The 18,372-nt window shown below is 38.9% G+C and overlaps 1 protein-coding gene across 1 annotated transcript in view; it reads right to left on the minus strand.

The window, feature by feature from the left end:
* The window catches only part of LOC124721220 (2-hydroxyacyl-CoA lyase 2-like), a 94,197-nt gene that overhangs the window by 68,265 nt on the left and 7,560 nt on the right, over positions 1-18,372 (minus strand). The window lies entirely within an intron of this gene.

Raw genomic sequence — 18,372 nt, forward strand, 5'->3', positions numbered from 1 at the left:
GTGTGTTTTCCCATACCCAAGAATCTGGCTGCTGCAATCTGCTACGAATAAGTACAAATTGAGTTGGTACTCAGAGCCAGATGCAAAGCTACTTATAGGAAATACACATGATGCATAGGTGATGATTATCTGTGACTAGTACAGTAATTCATGTAGGTATTATTGAACATAATTTACATATACTAATGCATATAATCTGCTATATAGATGTACCGGGTGATCAAAAAGTTAGTATAAATTTGAAAACTGAATAAATCACGGAATAATGTAGATAGAGAGGTACAAATTGACACACATGCTTGGAAAGACATGGGTTTTCATTAGAACAAAAAAAAAAATACAAAAGTTCAAAAAATGTCCTACAGAAGGCGTTTCATCTGATCAGAATGGCAATAATTTGCATAACAAAGTAAGACAAAGCATAGATGACATTCTTTACAGGAAATGCTCAATATGTCCACCATCATTCCTCAACAATAGCTGTAGTCGAGGAATAATGTTGTGAACAGCACTGTCAAGCATGTCCGGAGTTATGGTGAGTCATTGGCATCGGATGTTGTCTTTCAGCATCCCTAGAGATGTCGGTCGATCACGATACACTTGCGACTTCAGGTAACCCCAAAGCCAATAATCTCTCTGACTGGGGTCTGGGAGGCCAAGCGTGACGAAAGTGGCGGCTGAGCGCACGATCATCACCAAACGACACGCGCAAGAGATCTTTCATGTGTCAAGCAATACTTTGCCTTTTTTTTTTTTTTTTCTAATAAAGCCCCATGTCATTCCAAGCATGTGTGTCAATTTTTACCTCTCTATCTACATTATTCTGTGGTTTATTAAGTTTTCAAATTTATACTGACTTTTTGATCACCCGGTATAATTTAACACAATTAAGAGTAATAATATTAAAGATTTTGTATTTTTATATGTCTTGAACTATTTTTCCTGCAAATCAAGCAAGAGTATTGAGATTCACTGTCTTTTATTGTATTCAGTGCACGCTTTTAGGATTATTATGGCATCTGATAATGAATTCTGACTTCTGTTCCAGTTTTTTTCTTTCTGTATGAATAGCACCCATGTGTGATCAGTTCTCATCCAAGTCTGAACAGTTTTCTTTTTTTAAAAAAACAGAGATCTGACAATGATTACAATTTCTTGCAGGTAAAACAAAGCTCCAGCTGCCGAAGCAAGAGCAGCAGCCAGAACCAGCTGCAGCAGCAGCAGCAGTTTCCTCGTATGTAGTAACCACTGTTTATAATAGATACTTCTCTGAAGAAGTGAATAATATCTGTGTATTTATTTGAGTTGACTGTTAGTCAAAATAGGCTATTTAAGTACATTTGAATTTTTTTTTTTTTTAGCATTTGCGTGACCTACCTCCTTGGGAACAGCAGCTGTTTATACAACTGTTCTAGGTAGTGTTATTTATTTTGTTTTAAGAGTTTGCACATTGTGCAATCTTTACTGTAGAGTGAGAACTTCGTAGAAAAGACTTTAATGCTATTTTTTATTTTTCTTGTTTATATTTTGTGTGCATTGCAAATCAGTCTCCAGCTAATTTTCTTAGTACATTCTTTCATGTGTTTTATTCCTTTTACAGAGTAGGATATGGATAGGGACAGTGGTGGTTGTGTGTTGACACAAGGAGAATTGCCTGCTGTCCAGAAACAGCTGTAAGCTGCATTCGCCATGACTGACAAGCTTCAGACTGCTGCTGTAAACTGCAGATATCAGTGTGCATTCAGACATTTGTCAGGCGGTCTCATCCAAGATGATGTGGGCAGCTATTGAATACAATGGGTGCAAATGGCTGAAAATCTTAGCCCTTTTTGGCATGACTGGAGCTTGCCTCATGGATTCTGTGACTATCCACAGTTCCTTTAGGTGGCTGGCTGGAGTAGTGAAGCTTCACAAACAGGGTACAAACACAGCTTACTATTTTTGGCACTGTATCCAGAATCAATAGCAATCCTCTGGTTTGGAGATGAGCAGGAATCCTACACCAAAGAAAGGCTCAGATGATTCTAAGTCAATCTTGGATGCAAATTTCTGGAACTCCATATTGTAGGGTCCCTCAATAGGACAGGTTTGCACCACACAAACGAAGCAGCTACTTTGGCAACAGAGTACATATGCTGTGTACATAGGGTTTTTTAGGTTATTGTAACCCCTCCTTGGGATCAATGATGAAATGTCCACTGCCAACCACATTACTATGACAGAACTTATGTCCTTTCAGATCAGGAAGAGAAAAGGTTAATGTGATGTTAGAAAACTGCAGTAGCACTGATGGTAAAGTTCCACATACTAAAAAATAAGGTAATAGTGCAATTTAGTCATTAGAGACAGAAAGTTGATTGAACACAAAAGCGGATAGCAGTGAAATAATAAATTCTGATTAGAATACATATTGCAGGGATAGGTTAAATACAAATTGTGGTGGCACATTTATTTCCTAACCAATTTGATAATATCTAGTGAGGCTATAGATTCCAAATGTGAAATAATCTGGGAGTAGTTAAGCATCAAAGCTGGGTCAAATAAGGTAATTAGATGCTTTTGCATACTAGCTGCCTCAGGAGCTGTAATGGTGGAGAACTTCAGAGAGAACTTATGCAGAATAATGTGAGTAAATTTCCTGATCATGCAACTGTAATAGGGGAAGACTTCAATCTGCCAGCTATAGAACAAGTCTTGCAATAAAAACTGGTATCAGACATGAGGATTTGTGTAAGATTCATCTGAATGTCTTGTCTGAAAATTACTTTGAGTGTATAGTTAGAGAATCAACTCATAAGGGCAACATCTTACACATCCTAGCAACAAACTGATCTGAACTTTTCAAATCAGTCACTGTAGAGGAGTGCTTCAATGATTGTAAGGCTGTAATAACACCATCAATAACTATGGGTCTTATAAGAAATATCCAGAAAGTTGCGAAAATATTTTTGCTTAACAAGACTGACACGATACAAATTGCAGAGTGTCTGAATAGGCAACATAAAATATTCAGCTCTGAGGAAGAATATATGGAGCATAAATGCATAAAATATGAAAGTATTGCTCAATACACCTTAGGGCAGATCCACCGAGCAAGATTTTGAGTAATGGGAAACGTCCACTGTGGTTCAACAATCATATTAGAATGTTACGACAAAATCAATGAGAGTTTCATCAAAGATTTAAGAGAAGACAAAGCCTATTTTGACAAACAAAACTGGAACAAATCCAAAACGACTGTAATGATAGCAATGTCGGAAGCAGTTGACGAATGTGAAACTAAAATTTTGCCAATCAATCTCACTAAATAGCCTAAGAAGTTTTGGTCTTATATAAGCAGATCAAAATCATTTATTAAGTCTCTCAGTGACCATACTAGTACCAAAACAGAGGTTATGGGACTTAACTGCTAAGGTCATCAGTCCCTAAGCTTACACACTACTTAACCTAAATTATCCTAAGGACAAACACACACACCCATGCCCGAGGGAGGACTCGAACTTCCGCTGGGACTAGCCGCACAGTCCGCGACTGCAGTGCCTTAGACCGCTCGGCTAACCCCACGCGGCTTTATAGGCCTGTGATGTCAATCTGTTGCAGAGTTATGAAACATGTGTTATGCTCAAGCATTATGATATTCTGGAAAACAAAAATCACCTACATAAAAATTAACATGAATCCTGCAGAATTCTTGCAATACTCAGCTCACTGTGTTCATCTACAAGATCCAGAGTGCCATAGACAATGATGCCCACATTGACGCACACTCCCTCAACTTCAGGAAGGCATTTGATGAAGTTTTGCCTTGTTAATTAGTGAACAAAATGTGAGCTTACTGCATATCAGACCAGATTTGGGATGGGATTCAGGACTTCCTCGCAGATTGAGCTCAAAATCATTGAAAACAGTAACTATCATATACTAGCTAGGATTAGCCATCCAGAGTGAGCTAAAGTGGAATAATCACATAAAACAATTTGTAGGGAAAAGAGATGATAGGCTGATTCATTAGAAGAATCTTAAGGCAACAAAATTCATTCACAAAATGAGTTGACACCTTTCAACTTATTCAACTGATGAGCATTCTGAGAGTGTACATTCCTGGAAGTCAGACAATATACTATCTCTTCCCACATACGTCTCATAAAATGACCACAACAAAAAAAAAATCAGAGAGGTTACAGCTTGTATTGCAATTTAACGACAGTTATTCCTCCCACATGCCATTCGGTAACGAAACAGGAAAACCAGAAGTTCATGATGTGCACAGATAAATTGCCATCTGGTGGCTCATGGGCTCCTATATGCAGTATTCTGTATCACTGGCGTGATAAAAAACTGTTCACCAAAAGAACTGCTTATAGACAATGGAGAAAAGAACAGTGAATCATGAAATCTGTCATTTTATTACTGCTGATTTAGATTTCAGCTATTACAAAGGTATCTTCTGTGCTAAAAATTACAAAACAGAAGAATCACAGACAAATATAAGATATTTGACACCATATCATAAGTGCAAACATAAACACCACATAGTTACATACCATATGCCAAAAGGTGACATTAGTCCAAAGAGTCACGTAGTAAAAAATATTGGTGTAGAACTAACAGGAGCCTTTGATGAATTGAAGCCATTGCTTACATGGTTGAACAGGAGGAAAAAAGTGATGTCAGAGTCATGTTGTACCCGCTATCAAGGTACCGGTGAATAGTTACATAATAGTAAATCTATATAATTTTTTTTTTAAAGTGCTGAAAAATATAACCACAAGTACTGGTTAAACATGGAAAGCATATCACATGTGGAGACCTAAGTATAGCCCACTCAATGACAGTAAGTACAGGACAACATGTCATATATTTTTGCATTACAAATTAGTGGAAAAGGATCTCCACCTGCCCAATGAGCAGGAAGAACAACCACGTCTGGGAACTTTCTGAGACCCAGTTCAGTACGTCTGCACCCATGTCACATACTTATTTGCCCAATTAATAGGTCAATTCTCATGTACAGTCTTCTCATTTACATTGCTACTGTTTTTGCCCATTGAAAGACTACTATATCTAACTATGTAATATATTTAACATCAATTGAACATGTCCCACTGTTCATTATGGCCCACAATGAGATCCGTCCCTTTGCTTAATGTGTTGCCAGCATTTCTGTTATCACCACAATATGGATCGTATTGGTAGCACAGATCAAGTCCGTATGTCGTTAGACACTTCAAGTCGGTACAATGGTACATCATACCTTTTATGGATACCCTTTTAACTTACTACACTATTTTTATATTTTTATTTGCTTTTGAAGGTCATAAAAATAGCACTAAGCATGTTTATCTTATTCCTTGGCTGGTTTTGTGACTTGCATTAACCCAGAGAGGGTGCACATTTGAAAATAACCACATTCCCACTTAATCCCAATTGTCTGCACATATTTTATTTCCCATAACTCTGTTAAATTCTTTTATTTTACTTATTTGTTCATTTTTTATGTACTGCTGGCTAGCTCCATACTGTTCCATATTGTATGCTGTTTTATTCCACATATTTATACTGTAAGCCCTGAGATGGTGCTAATGTATTTTTATGATCTGTACAATTTTAATTTGTGTGCAAAGAGGGCACACGAATTTCCTTTAAATTTTAATTTGTACTTTCTGTGTTGTATAGGACTGTAAATGGTTCATCCTCTTCCTTCTTTTGTATTGCATTGTATTGTTTTCAATCCTTTGTTTTACTTACATGATCATTTATGCGCCACTGGCTAGCTTCATGTCTTTCAACATTGAGCTGCTACTTTACTACACTTGTTTATACTATAAGCCCAGAGATGGTACAATTGTATTTTTATGAGTTGTACAATGTTAGTTTATGCCCAGAGAGGGCACACTCATTTCCCTTAAATTTTAGATATTTTGGTACATTATGTGGTTCATGGTGTGGGTTCCTGTAGTCATGTCCTAGTTCATGAACCACGGGCAACGTATGAGTGGCCAAGTAAGTGGTCCCGACAGTCAGGATACCAGTTACTTTGGAATAAGGCTGGGCATCTCGGACATATTCTGAGTCGTGGTCACCTTTGTGCTCATACGGCAAAGACTACCAAATCCACCGGTTAGTCCCTCAGCCGTTAGGGATAAAACCCAATGGGACTCGGGGCAAGTAAGGCTAGCAACCTGCTTCCCTGGTACTTTAAATATGATGCTGGCAACAATCAGAGCAAAATGCCTCGGACCTTTGGAGGTGACGGAGTCCCACCTCTAACTGACAAACAAGGGACTCCTAAGATACGACTTGGCAAACAAATGGTAATGAGATGGGGAGCTATTAATATCAATGGGGGCCACTCTTGGAAGAAGGTAGAGCTGGCAGAGACTGCAAGTAAGATGGGGCTGGACGTTTTAGCTGTTAGTGACATTCGGGTAAGGGGTGAAAAAGAAGAAGAAGTGGGAGAATACAAGGTCTACTTGTCAGGAGTCAAAGCAGGAATAGCACAATGGGGTGTAGGGCTTTACATCAGGAAAGAAATGGAACCCAGCATAGTTGCAATAAGGTATGTAAACGAACGACTGATGTGGATAGATTTGACAGTGTCTAGCAAGAAAATTAGGATTGTGTCAGTATATTCGCATTGTGAAGGGACTGATCAAGATAAGATGGATAGTTTTTATGAGGCACTCAGTGATGTAGTTGTTAGAGTAAAGGGCAAGGACAGTGTTCTGCTCATGGGTGATTTTAACGCCAGGATTGGAAATCGAACAGAAGGGTATGAAAAGGTTATGGGTAAATTTGGAGAGGATATGGAGGCCAACAGGAACGGGCAGCAACTCTTGGATTTCTGTGCCAGTATGGGCTTAGTAATCACAAACTCCTTTTTTAAACATAAGAACATTCACCGGTATACTTGGGAAAGCAGGGGAACCAGATCTGTCATTGACTATATAATAACAGATCAGGAATTCAGGAAGGCTGTGAGGGACACACGTGTATTGAGGGGATTCTTTGATGACACTGATCATTATTTAATCTGCAGTGAAATTGGGATTGCGAGGCCGAAAGTGCAGGAGGTCAGGTCCATATGTAGGAGGATAAGAGTGGAGAAACTTCAGGATAAGGAAATCAGGCACAAGTACATAACAGCGATCTCAGAAAGGTACCAGTTAGTTGAATGTAGTCAATTACAGTCATTGGAAAAGGAATGGACAAGGTACAGGGACACAGTACTAGAAGTGGCTAAAGAATGTCTTGGAACAGTAGTGTGTAAAAGTAGGAGGAAGCAAACAGCTTGGTGGAATGACACAGTCAAGGCAGCCTGTAAAAGGAAAAAGAAGGCATATAAAAATGGCTACATACTAGAACTCAGGTAGACAGAGAAAGTTATGTTGAAGAAAGAAACAAAGCCAAACAGATAATTGCAGCATCCAAGAAGAAATCTTGGGAAGACTTTGGAAACAGGTTGGAGACATTGGGTCAAGCTGCTGGAAAACCATTCTGGAGTGTAATTAGCAGTCTTTGAAAGGGAGGTAAGAAGGAAATGACAAGTATTTTGGACAGGTCAGGAAAACTGCTGGTGAATCCTGTGGATGCCTTGGGCAGATGGAGGGAATATTTTGAAGAGTTGCTCAATGTAGGTGAAAATACGATCAGTAATGTTTCAGATTTCGAGGTAGAATGGGATAGGAATGATGATGGAAATAGGATCACGTTTGAGGAAGTGGAGAAAATGGTCAATAGATTGCAGTGCAATAAAGCAGCTGGGGTGGATGAAATTAAGTCGGAACTCATCAAGTACAGTGGAATGTCAGGTCTTAAATGGCTACACAGGATAATTGAAATGGCCTGGGAGTCGGGACAGGTTCCATCAGACTGGACAAAAGCAGTAATCACGCCAATCTTTAAACATGGAAACAGAAAAGATTGTAACAACTACAGAGGTATCTCTTTAATCAGCGTTGTGGGTAAAATCTTCTCTGGTATTGTTGAAAGGAAAGTGCGAGTATTAGTTGAGGAGCAACTGGATGAAAATCAGTGTGGGTTTAGGCCTCTTAGAGGTTGTCAGGACCAGATCTTTAGCTTACGACAAATAATGGAGAAGTGTTATGAGTGGAACAGGGAATTGTATCTATGCTTTATAGATCTAGAAAAGGCATATGACCGGGTTCCTAGGAGGAAGTTATTGTCCGTTCTACGAGATTATGGAATAGGAGGCAAACTTTTGCAAGCAATTAAAGGTCTTTACATGGATAGTCAGGCAGCAGTTAGAGTTGACGGTAAATTGAGTTCATGGTTCAGAGTAGTTTCAGGGGTAAGACAAGGCTGCAACCTGTCTCCACTGTTGTTCATATTATTTATGGATCATATGTTGAAAACAATAGACTGGCTGGGGGAGATTAAGATATGCGAACACAAAATAAGCAGTCTTGCATATGCGGATGACTTAGTTGGGATGGCAGATTCGATGAAAGTTTGCAGAGTAATATTTCAGAGCTAGATCAGAAATGTAAGGACTATGGTATGAAGATTGGCATATCCAAAACGAAATTAATGTCAGTGGGAAAGGAATATAAACAGATTGAGTGCCAAATAGGAGGAACAAAGTTAGAACAGGTGGATGGTTTCAAGTACTTAGGATGCATATTCTCACAGGATTGCAACATAGTGAAAGAACTGGAAGCGAGGTGTAGCAAGGCTAATGCAGTGAGCGCTCAGCTACGATCTACTCTCTTCTGCAAGAAGGAAGTCAGCACAAAGACTAAGTTATCTGTGCACCGTTCAATCTTTCGACCAACTTTGTTGTATGGGAGTGAAAGCTGGGTGGATTCAGGTTACCTTATCAATAAGGTTGAGGTTACGGATATGAAAGTAGCTAGGATGATTGCAGGTACTAGTAGATGGGAACAATGGCAGGAGGGTGTCCACAATGAGGAAATCAAAGAAAAACTGGGAATGAACTCTATAGATGCAGCAGTCAGGGCGATCAGGCTTAGATGGTGGGGTCATGTTACACGCATGGGAGAAGCAAGGTTACCCAAGAGACTCATGGGTTCAGCAGTAGAGGGTAGGAGGAGTCGGGGCAGACCAAGGAGAAGGTACCTGGATTCGGTTAAGAATGATTTTGAAGTAATAGGTTTAACGTCAGAAGAGGCACCAATGTTAGCACTGAATAGGGGATCATGGAGGAATTTTATAAGGGGGGCTATACTCCAGACTGAACGCTGAAAGGCATAATCAGTCTTAAATGATGATGATGATGATGATGATGATGATTGGTACATTATTTTCACATTGTACTTTCTGTGTTGTATAGAATTGTAAATGGATCCTCTTCCATTAGTTTGTAATGCAAAAATATATGACATACTATCCCATACTTACTGTCATTGAACAGTCTATACTTATGGCACACATGTGATTTGTTCTCCATGTTTAACCATTATTTATGGTTTCATTGTTCAGTACATTCTTAAAAAAAATTAAAAAACATATGGGTTTTCTATCTTGTAACTATACACTGGCACCTCAACAGAGGTCACTACATGGCTCTCATATCACTTTTTCTTCTTGTTCAACCATGTAAGCAATGGTTTCAGCTCATGTTAGACTCCTATCAGCTCTACACCAATATTTTTTACTATGTGACGCGCACGCACACACACACACACACACACACACACACACACACACACACACATAGTGCCTGCTATACTGTGAAAAATGCTATTTTGTGGCAGGTGAACTTGTAGTAGGTGGAGTTAGTGTCAGGTGGGGTGGGTAGAGGGAAAGGGAGAGGAAGGTGGGAGGCAGGAAGTGGGTTGGGTGGTTAGTGGCTCAGAGGGAGGTGGCCAGTTTGATGGCTAGGAATGCGGGAGGGAAGGGTGGCATGTATGTGGGCTGGCACGATTGTAGTGGCCAGTGTAAAGCAGCAGATGCTGAAGGCGATGTGAGGACTTGAATTGGGAGGGTGTCACTGGACAGAGGAAGGGAAACTGTTGAGTAGATGATGTGGGGACAGAGGATTACCCGAGATTGAGGTCAGGACGATTACAGGAGAGGAGAATGTGTTGCAAGGATAACTCCCATCTGCATAGTACAGAGAAGCTGGTGGTGTAAGGAAGGATCTAGATGGTTCAAGCTGCAAAGCAGTCATTGAAATTGAGCATGTTGTGCTCAGCTGAATGTTGTGCAACAGTGTGGTCAACTGTTATTGGCAACAGTTTGGCGGTGGCCATTAATCCTGATGGACAGCTGGTCAGTAATCATACCAACAGAAAAGACTGTGCAGTGTTTGCAGCACTGTTGGTATATGACATGGCTGCTTTTACAGATGGCCTGGTCTCTGATGGAGCAGGATAAGCCTGTGACATGACTGGAGAATGAACTGCTCAGTAAGTGGAACGGGCAGGTCTTGCACCATCGTCCACCACAAGGATTATGATCCCTATGGCAAGGAGTTGGGTAGGGAGTGGCATTGCCTTGACAAATGATATGGTTCAGTTGTTCCTTCCCTCCACCATCAACTTCTCTGAACAACGCAAATGGGAGTTTTCCTTAAAACACATCCTCCTCTCCCTTAATCATCCTGGCTTTGATCTCAGGTAACCCACTGTCCCCGCACCCTCCACCCAACAGTTTCCCGTTCCTCCATCCAGTCGCCCCTTCCCAACTGATGTTGTCTTCAGAGTGTGCTGCTTCCCACAAGCCACTACAATCATGCCAGCCCTCCCCCATTCCTAGCCAGTTAATCAGCTATCCACACACTCCCTACTCCCTTTCCCTGCCTCCCCCCTCCCACCTCCCCCCTCCCTCCTCCACCACATGACACTACCTGCACCACAACCAGTCTACCTGCCGCAAAACAGCATTGGCACTGTTAGTTTAGTCAGCACCATTTAGGATCATAGGTGTGTGTGTGTGTGTGTGTGTGTGTGTGTGTGTGTGTGTGTGTGTGGAGGGGCTTTTTTTTCTTTTTTACTCAAACCTATCACAGGATAACTCCAAATGCCAGCAAGTTTTCTTTCTTTTGTGTGTGCCTATTGACAACTCAACACTTCTACTTTACAGTGAGGGGTCTCTCTTAATCGTAAAGTATTTACATTCTACAAGAACTTTCCTACAACATTTATGTTGACAACTGTCATGTTTTTAACTACTGCTTGTATAATTCTTCTTCAGATTTGTTGAAAATAATTTTATCTTTTATGACAGTGTGTTATCTGTTACCCACGGCTGAAAAAAAACATGACTACACTGAGTGCATTAAAAACAATGAGTAATATTTAGACCACTCATTTAAAAATACATTTTTAAATCATCAGGAGCCCAGAAATGCATAAGTTTATGAGATCTCTGGTATTGCACCTGCTCATAAAACCAAACATATTTATAACAGAGAACTTTGAATACATCTTACACAAAATATCACCTGGTTACTTCAATGACGTACTGAGGAATGTACTTCTTGTATGATGGTGCTACTGCACATTTCAGTTTGCAGGCCCTAGTGCACTGTAATGCTATTACTCTGATAAGTGGACATATAAAGATGGATCAGTTCCTTAACTTACATTTGTTACATGTTTATCTTAGTGTTTATGTCAGTGGTTTACGTAACAAATTACTATGAAGCTGTGTAACTTCTTTATAGTCTATGAAAACATGCAAGACAGCATTCAGTATAATAGGTGTGTTCGAGTATGTTGGTGATGATCTGAAGCCTGCATTCAGGTATAAGGCAGGCACTCTGAACACTTTGTGTGAGGTGCTGTGAACAAATTGTAAAATCCAGCATAGAACCATAGAACCAGTTGCTTCAACATGTACAGTATGTGTGGCACTCCCCAATCAACACTGATACAAACATTTCTCTTATTTTTACATGAGTAATACAATTCCTGATTCCTGCCAGTATTTTTATATATTCTGCACGGAGTCATCAGTTGTGCATCTCCTGTCACAAAGCAATTGTCTGGCTATGAAACTATCTACGGTACCAAAATAGTTCATCTCTAATAATATCATCAGCGGGATGTTAAACCTTAAACTTCCTTCAATTCACAAATGCACTTGCACACATTACGGAATGTTTCAGTTGAAAAATAAGTTCTTCTAGTACAATTCATCAATTCTAAATTACTCTTCAATATGGTCAACTACATTATCTTAAAATCTGTTCTGAAATTTCAAGCTGTGCAGCCTTATTGTTAATACCACTGTATGTTTTAAACACAACTTGTACTGTTTGTTATACACTGAGAGTAGCAGTGTTCATTGGCAGGCATCACATGCCTCTTACTCCTGTCCTGAATAACATTTCTCAGATGTGTAATGTCTTACATAATGCTCGAGTCATTCATTTTGTGACCAGCATGATAATCTCTATGAACTGGCACTAAATTCTTTGTTCAAGCAGCCATTGTCCCTAGGGACAGACAGTACCCTTATATGGGGTGTCCCAGGAGGACTGCTCAATATTCAGGGAACTCACAAGAACAATAATTCAAAGCAAAAACGTCTAGTAAACCCAGGCTCTAAAATGTATACCTCAGTTGTGAGCACATGTTCATCCCCACTTCTGTGAAATACATCTTTTCAATGTGTTCATAGCTCTTCAGGTACACATTTTAGAGTCCATGTTTACTAGACTTTTTTGCTTCGAATGATTGTTCCTGTCATATCCGTGAATATTGACCATTCCTCCTAGGACACCCTGTAAACTGTACCAAAACAGGTGCTATATAACTCATATAGTAACTATAAAGTATATGTTTACTGCTGCTGTTACAGCCCCTTTCAGAGTCTTGTAAAATAACATCTTTATGTGTTAGCAAATCATAAGTGAACACCAGCAGCAGCAGCAGCAGCAGCAGCAGCAGCAGCAGAAGGTAAATGAAAAGAAAGGTTACTTTTATGTAACACTTTATTCTTCCATCAATATCTAAGTCTTACAGGCATCTAACACACAATGAAATACTTGAAAAACACTAATGAGTTACAGATTTGTGTACAAAACTGAGATGACAAAGATTTTCTTGCTCCTGCACAGTTCCATGCCCACTCATCCATCAATACAGTAACTCTGTTTTTACATAATTTAATCTTCTGCTCCAGATTTCTGATCATATGCAGATACTCTTCTCCAGGAGCATAAATTTCCATAACATTGTTATTTCATGACTAGCTTGACATCCTGACATTGCGTGACCATTATCTGGCAATGCAATACAGATAAGCAAATGCCATCTGAAGCAGCACACTTGATTCTGTGTCTATTCTACCCCAGAACTATAGCTTGACAAACTATGAAAATATTCACTGAGGCTTTTTGCGGATGATGCTGTGGTATATCGAGAGGTTGTAACAATGGAAAATTGTACTGAAATGCAGGAGGATCTGCAGCGAATTGACGCATGGTGCAGGGAATGGCAATTGAATCTCAATGTAGGCAAGTGTAATGTGCTGCGAATACATAGAAAGAAAGATCCCTTATCATTTAGCTACAATATAGCAGGTCGCCAACTGGAAGCATTTAATTCCATAAATTATCGCCGAGTACGCATTAGGAGTGATTTAAAATGGAATGACCATATAAAGTTGATTGTCGGTAAAGCAGATGCCAGACTGAGATTCATTGGAAGAATCCTTAAGAAATGGAATCCGAAAACAAAGGAAGTAAGTTACAGTACGCTTGTTCGCCCACTGCTTGAATACTGCTCAGCAGTGTGGGATGCGTACCAGATAGGGTTGATAGAAGAGATAGAGAAGATCCAACAGAGAGCAGCGCGCTTCATTATAGGATCATTTAGTAATCGCGAAAGCGTTACGGAGATGATAGATAAACTCCAGTGGAAGACTCTGCAGGAGAGATGCTCAGTGGCTTGGTAAGGGCTTTTGTTGAAGTTTCAAGAACATACCTTTATCGAGGAGTCAAGCAGTATATTGCTCCCTCCTACGTATATCTCGCGAAGAGACCATGAGAATAAAATCAGAGAGATTAGAGCCCACACAGAGGCATACCGACAATCCTTCTTTCCACGAACAAGACGAGACTGGAATAGAAGGGAGAACCGATAGAGATATTCAAGGTACCCTCTGCCACACACCGTCAGGTGGCTTGCGGAGTATGGATGTAGATGTAGATGTACATGCTGAAAGCACGGGGAAACTACAGCCATTATTTTTTCCTGAGGACATACAGCTTTACTGTATTGTTAAATGATGATGGTGTCCTCACAGGTAAAATATTCTGGAGGTAAAACAGTACCCCATTCCATTCTCCAGGCAGGGAACACTTAGAACGATGTCGAAATTAGTATTCTGTGGGTCAGGTAGATTAGAAAATTTAAAATGGGAAACTGATAGGTTGCAGTTTGACAGAGTGGAAAGTAGTGAAGTTTGTTGGCAAGAAAAACACGAGCTTCTAGCCAGGTAAGTACAGGGTCATAAACATAGAGATAATGCAGTAGGTCTAATAATGAATGAGAAAATAGGAGTGCGGGTAAGCTACTATAAACAGCACAGTGAATGCTCTATCACAGCCAAGAAAAACAACAAAGTCAATATCTACCACAGCAGTAAACTGGCTCCACAGATGGTGAAGAAATTGAACAAATGTATGATGTGATAAAAAAAATTATTCAGATAGTTAAAGGAGAGAAAAATTTAATTGTGTTGGGGATTGGAATTTGATAGTAGCAAAAGGAAGAGAAAAACATTGTAAGTGAATATGGACTGTGGGGAAAGGAATGAAAGAGGAACCTGGCTGGTAGAATTTTGCACAGAGCATAATTGGTTTAAGATTCAGGAAAGAAAGTTGTATAAATGAAGGAGATCTGGAGACACCTGAGGGTTTCATACCAGTTATGTGAGGTACTGAGAACGATAGGGTTCTAAAGCACAGACAAAAAGTTTCAAGAAAAACAGACATTTGTGAAAATCTAATTCGTAGACTATCATGAGTCTCAAAGGTCTGACTTTTTTTTTAACCGAGTCTCAACATCCTATATTTCCTATGACAAAATAAAGTATCTACATTATATTATGAAGTATTACCTAATATTTATGATTATATTTATTATTAATATTAATTCATAATATTTCCATATGTAGGCTATGGACGACAGTGTGTTTTGACAGTTTTAACATGTCTAATTAATGAGAAACTAAAATCAGAACATGAAGAACAAATAATAACTGCATCACACACACAATTATGACCTATTTCAACAACTGATAGTCCTGATTATCATTGTTTTCATTAAGCACATTCTATGGTTTGCAGTTCAAATAAAACTGCCAATATACCTCCGATTGTGAAGTATTACTACTATGTACATGTTACAGACACTACATGTTGCAACCACAGATAACGAGAGCAGTTCAGAGCTAAAATGCTTTTTCGTTTGAGACCATATGGAAATGAATATCCGAGAAATTGTTGGGGCAACATTTTGTGAATATTCATTTACACAACATGGTCTAACAGAAGAGACAAAGCTGGTTCACCATAAGAGCCATAGATGTCAGGTGCATGCATAAATGATACAATCTCAAAATTGACAACGGTGTACCTCAGGTCCTTATGGTTCTCAATGCCTCATATGCTGGTAAGATAGAGATTTTGGAACCAGATTTTAAACTGTAAAATACTTCAAGGCCCAGACGTGGGTTCTAACCACAATTTATTGATTATGAACTGTAGATTAAAACTGAAGGAATTGCAAAATAGTGGTAAATTAATGAGATGAGACCTGGATAACCTGAAAGAACCAGAGGTTCTTGCAAGTTTCAGAGAGAGCATTAGGCAACAATTGTCTGAAACAGGGGAAAGGAATACAGCAGAAGACAAATGGGTAACTTAAGAGATGAGATAGTGAGGGTAGCAGAGGATCACATATGTAAAAAGTCAGGGCCTAGTAGAAATCCTTGGATATCAAAAGAGAGATTGAATTTAATTGATGAAAGGAGAAAATATAAAAATGCAGTAAATGAAGTTGGCAAAAGGGAATACAAACATCTAAAAAATGAGACTGACAGGAAGTGCAAAATGGTATGCAGGAATGGCTAAATGGAAACCAGTAGTAAGCAAAGAAGGGAAAGCTGAACAATCGAAGGACTATACAGAGAGGCTATACAAGGGAAATGAAATTGACGGCTCTAAAAGGATATAAGATAGGAGACATGATACAGCAAGAAGAATTTGACAGAGCACTGAAAGACCTAAGTAGAAACAAAGCCTCCTAGTGTAACTGACATTCTGTCAGAACTACTGATATTCGTGTGAGATTAAGTCATGACAAAACTATTCCACCTGGTATGCAGGATGTATGAGACAGGCAAAACACTGCCAGACTTCAAGAGGAATGTAATAATTCCATTTCCAAAGAAAGCAACTGCTGACAGGTGTGAATATTTCCAAACTATCAGTTTAATAAGTCATGGTTGCAAAATAATAATACTAGTTATTTACAGAAGAATGGAAACTGGTAGAAGGCTACCTCGGGGAAGATCAGTTTGGATTTCTGAGAAATGTAGGACCATGTGGGGTAATACTGACTCTACAACCTCTCTTAAAGGACAATTTAAGGAAAGACAAATCCATGTTTATAGCATTTGTAGACTCAGAGAAAGCTTTTGACAATGTCAACTGGAATAAACTCCTTGAAATTCTGGAGGTAGCAGGGGTAAAATACAGGGAAGGAAAGGTACAGAAACCAGACAATAGTTACAAGAGTTAAGTGTATGAAAAGAAACCTGTGGTTGGGAAGAGAGTGAGACAGGGTTCTAACTTATCCCCGAAGTTCTTCATTCTGTACACTGAGATAGCACTAAAGGAAGCCAAAGAAAAATTTGGAGGCAGAATTAAAGTCCAGGGAGAAGAAATAAAAACTTTGAGAAAAAAAGCATATTTGCACCATGAGCTGTACAATTGTATATTTATTTTCTAGCAGTTTCAGTTATAACAACTAATATACATCAATGGATCAAAAATATATTTTAGTCAAATAAGACACAACCAAATGTAGGATGTTTATAACTGTCATAAGAGTCTGTCTGAACATAATCCATATAAATGTGCCCTGTATCAGCACAATTTACAGTAATCATTACTGCAATTGTGCTAATATACAGCATGTTTAAATGGATCATGTTCAGACAGACTTTTATGATAGTTATGAATGTTCTACAAATGGTTGTGTTGAATTCGACGAAAATATATTTTTGATCCATTGACGAATACCGATTTTTTCCTCTGAAAATGGTTGTTATAGCTGAACTTGGTAGAGAATAAATATACAATTGTACAGCTGATGGCGCAAATAAACTTTCTCAAAATACTTAACAGCCATAGTCAGTCACGTAAGAAAAGTTTTAAAACCTTTGAGGTTTGCCAATGACAATGTAATTCTTCAGAGACTGCAAAAGACTTAGAAGAGCAGTTGAACAGAACTGAGATTGTCTTGAAAGGGAGATGTAAGATGAACATCAAAAAAGCAACATAACAGTAATGGAATGTAGTCAAATTAAATTAGGTGATGATGTGGGTATTAGATTAGGAAATGAAACAATAAAAGTAGTAGACGAGTTTTGCTACTTGGGCAGTAAAATAACTTATGATAGCCGAAGTGGAGAGGATATAAAATGTAGGCTGACAATGGAAAGAAAACCATTTCTGAAGAAGTGAAATTTGTTAACAGTGATTATATATTTAAGTGTTGGGAAGTATTTTCTGTAGGTATTTGTCTGCAATGTAGCCTTATATGGAAATGAAATGTGGACAGTAAACATTTCACACAAGAAGAGAACAGAAGTTTTTGAAATGTGGTCCTTTGGAAAAATGCTGGAAATTAGATGCATTGATCATGTAACTAATGAGGAGGTAAGGAACAGAATTGGGGAGAAAAGAAATTTGTGGTACAAGTTGACCAAAAGAAAGAATTGGCTGATACGACACATTCTGAGATGTCAAGGCATCATCAATTTGGTATTGAAGCTAAGTGTGGGATGTAAAAATTGTGGAGGCAGACCAAGAGATGAAAACAGTAAGCAGATTAGAAAGGATGGAGGTTGCAGCAGTTACTCTGAGATGATGATGCTTGCAACAGATTAAGTATCATGGAGAGCTGCATCAAACCAGTCTCCAGACTACAACAACAACAAAAACTACAAATAATTTATAAGATCCAGAAAAAACAATATTTCTGTGTATAGGAGGAAATTTCTGTGTATAGGAGGAATAACTGTTATGAAGTTTGCCCTTTTTTCCATTTGATTAAAATACATTCACATTCATTAACTCTTTTACTGAAGGCAGGTTTTAGAAGGATTGCTGAAGCAGATATCCTTCCTCTCCAGTGTCCCATCAAGACA

This window comes from Schistocerca piceifrons, chromosome X (genome assembly GCF_021461385.2).
Source record: "Schistocerca piceifrons isolate TAMUIC-IGC-003096 chromosome X, iqSchPice1.1, whole genome shotgun sequence".
Taxonomy (NCBI): domain Eukaryota; kingdom Metazoa; phylum Arthropoda; class Insecta; order Orthoptera; family Acrididae; genus Schistocerca; species Schistocerca piceifrons.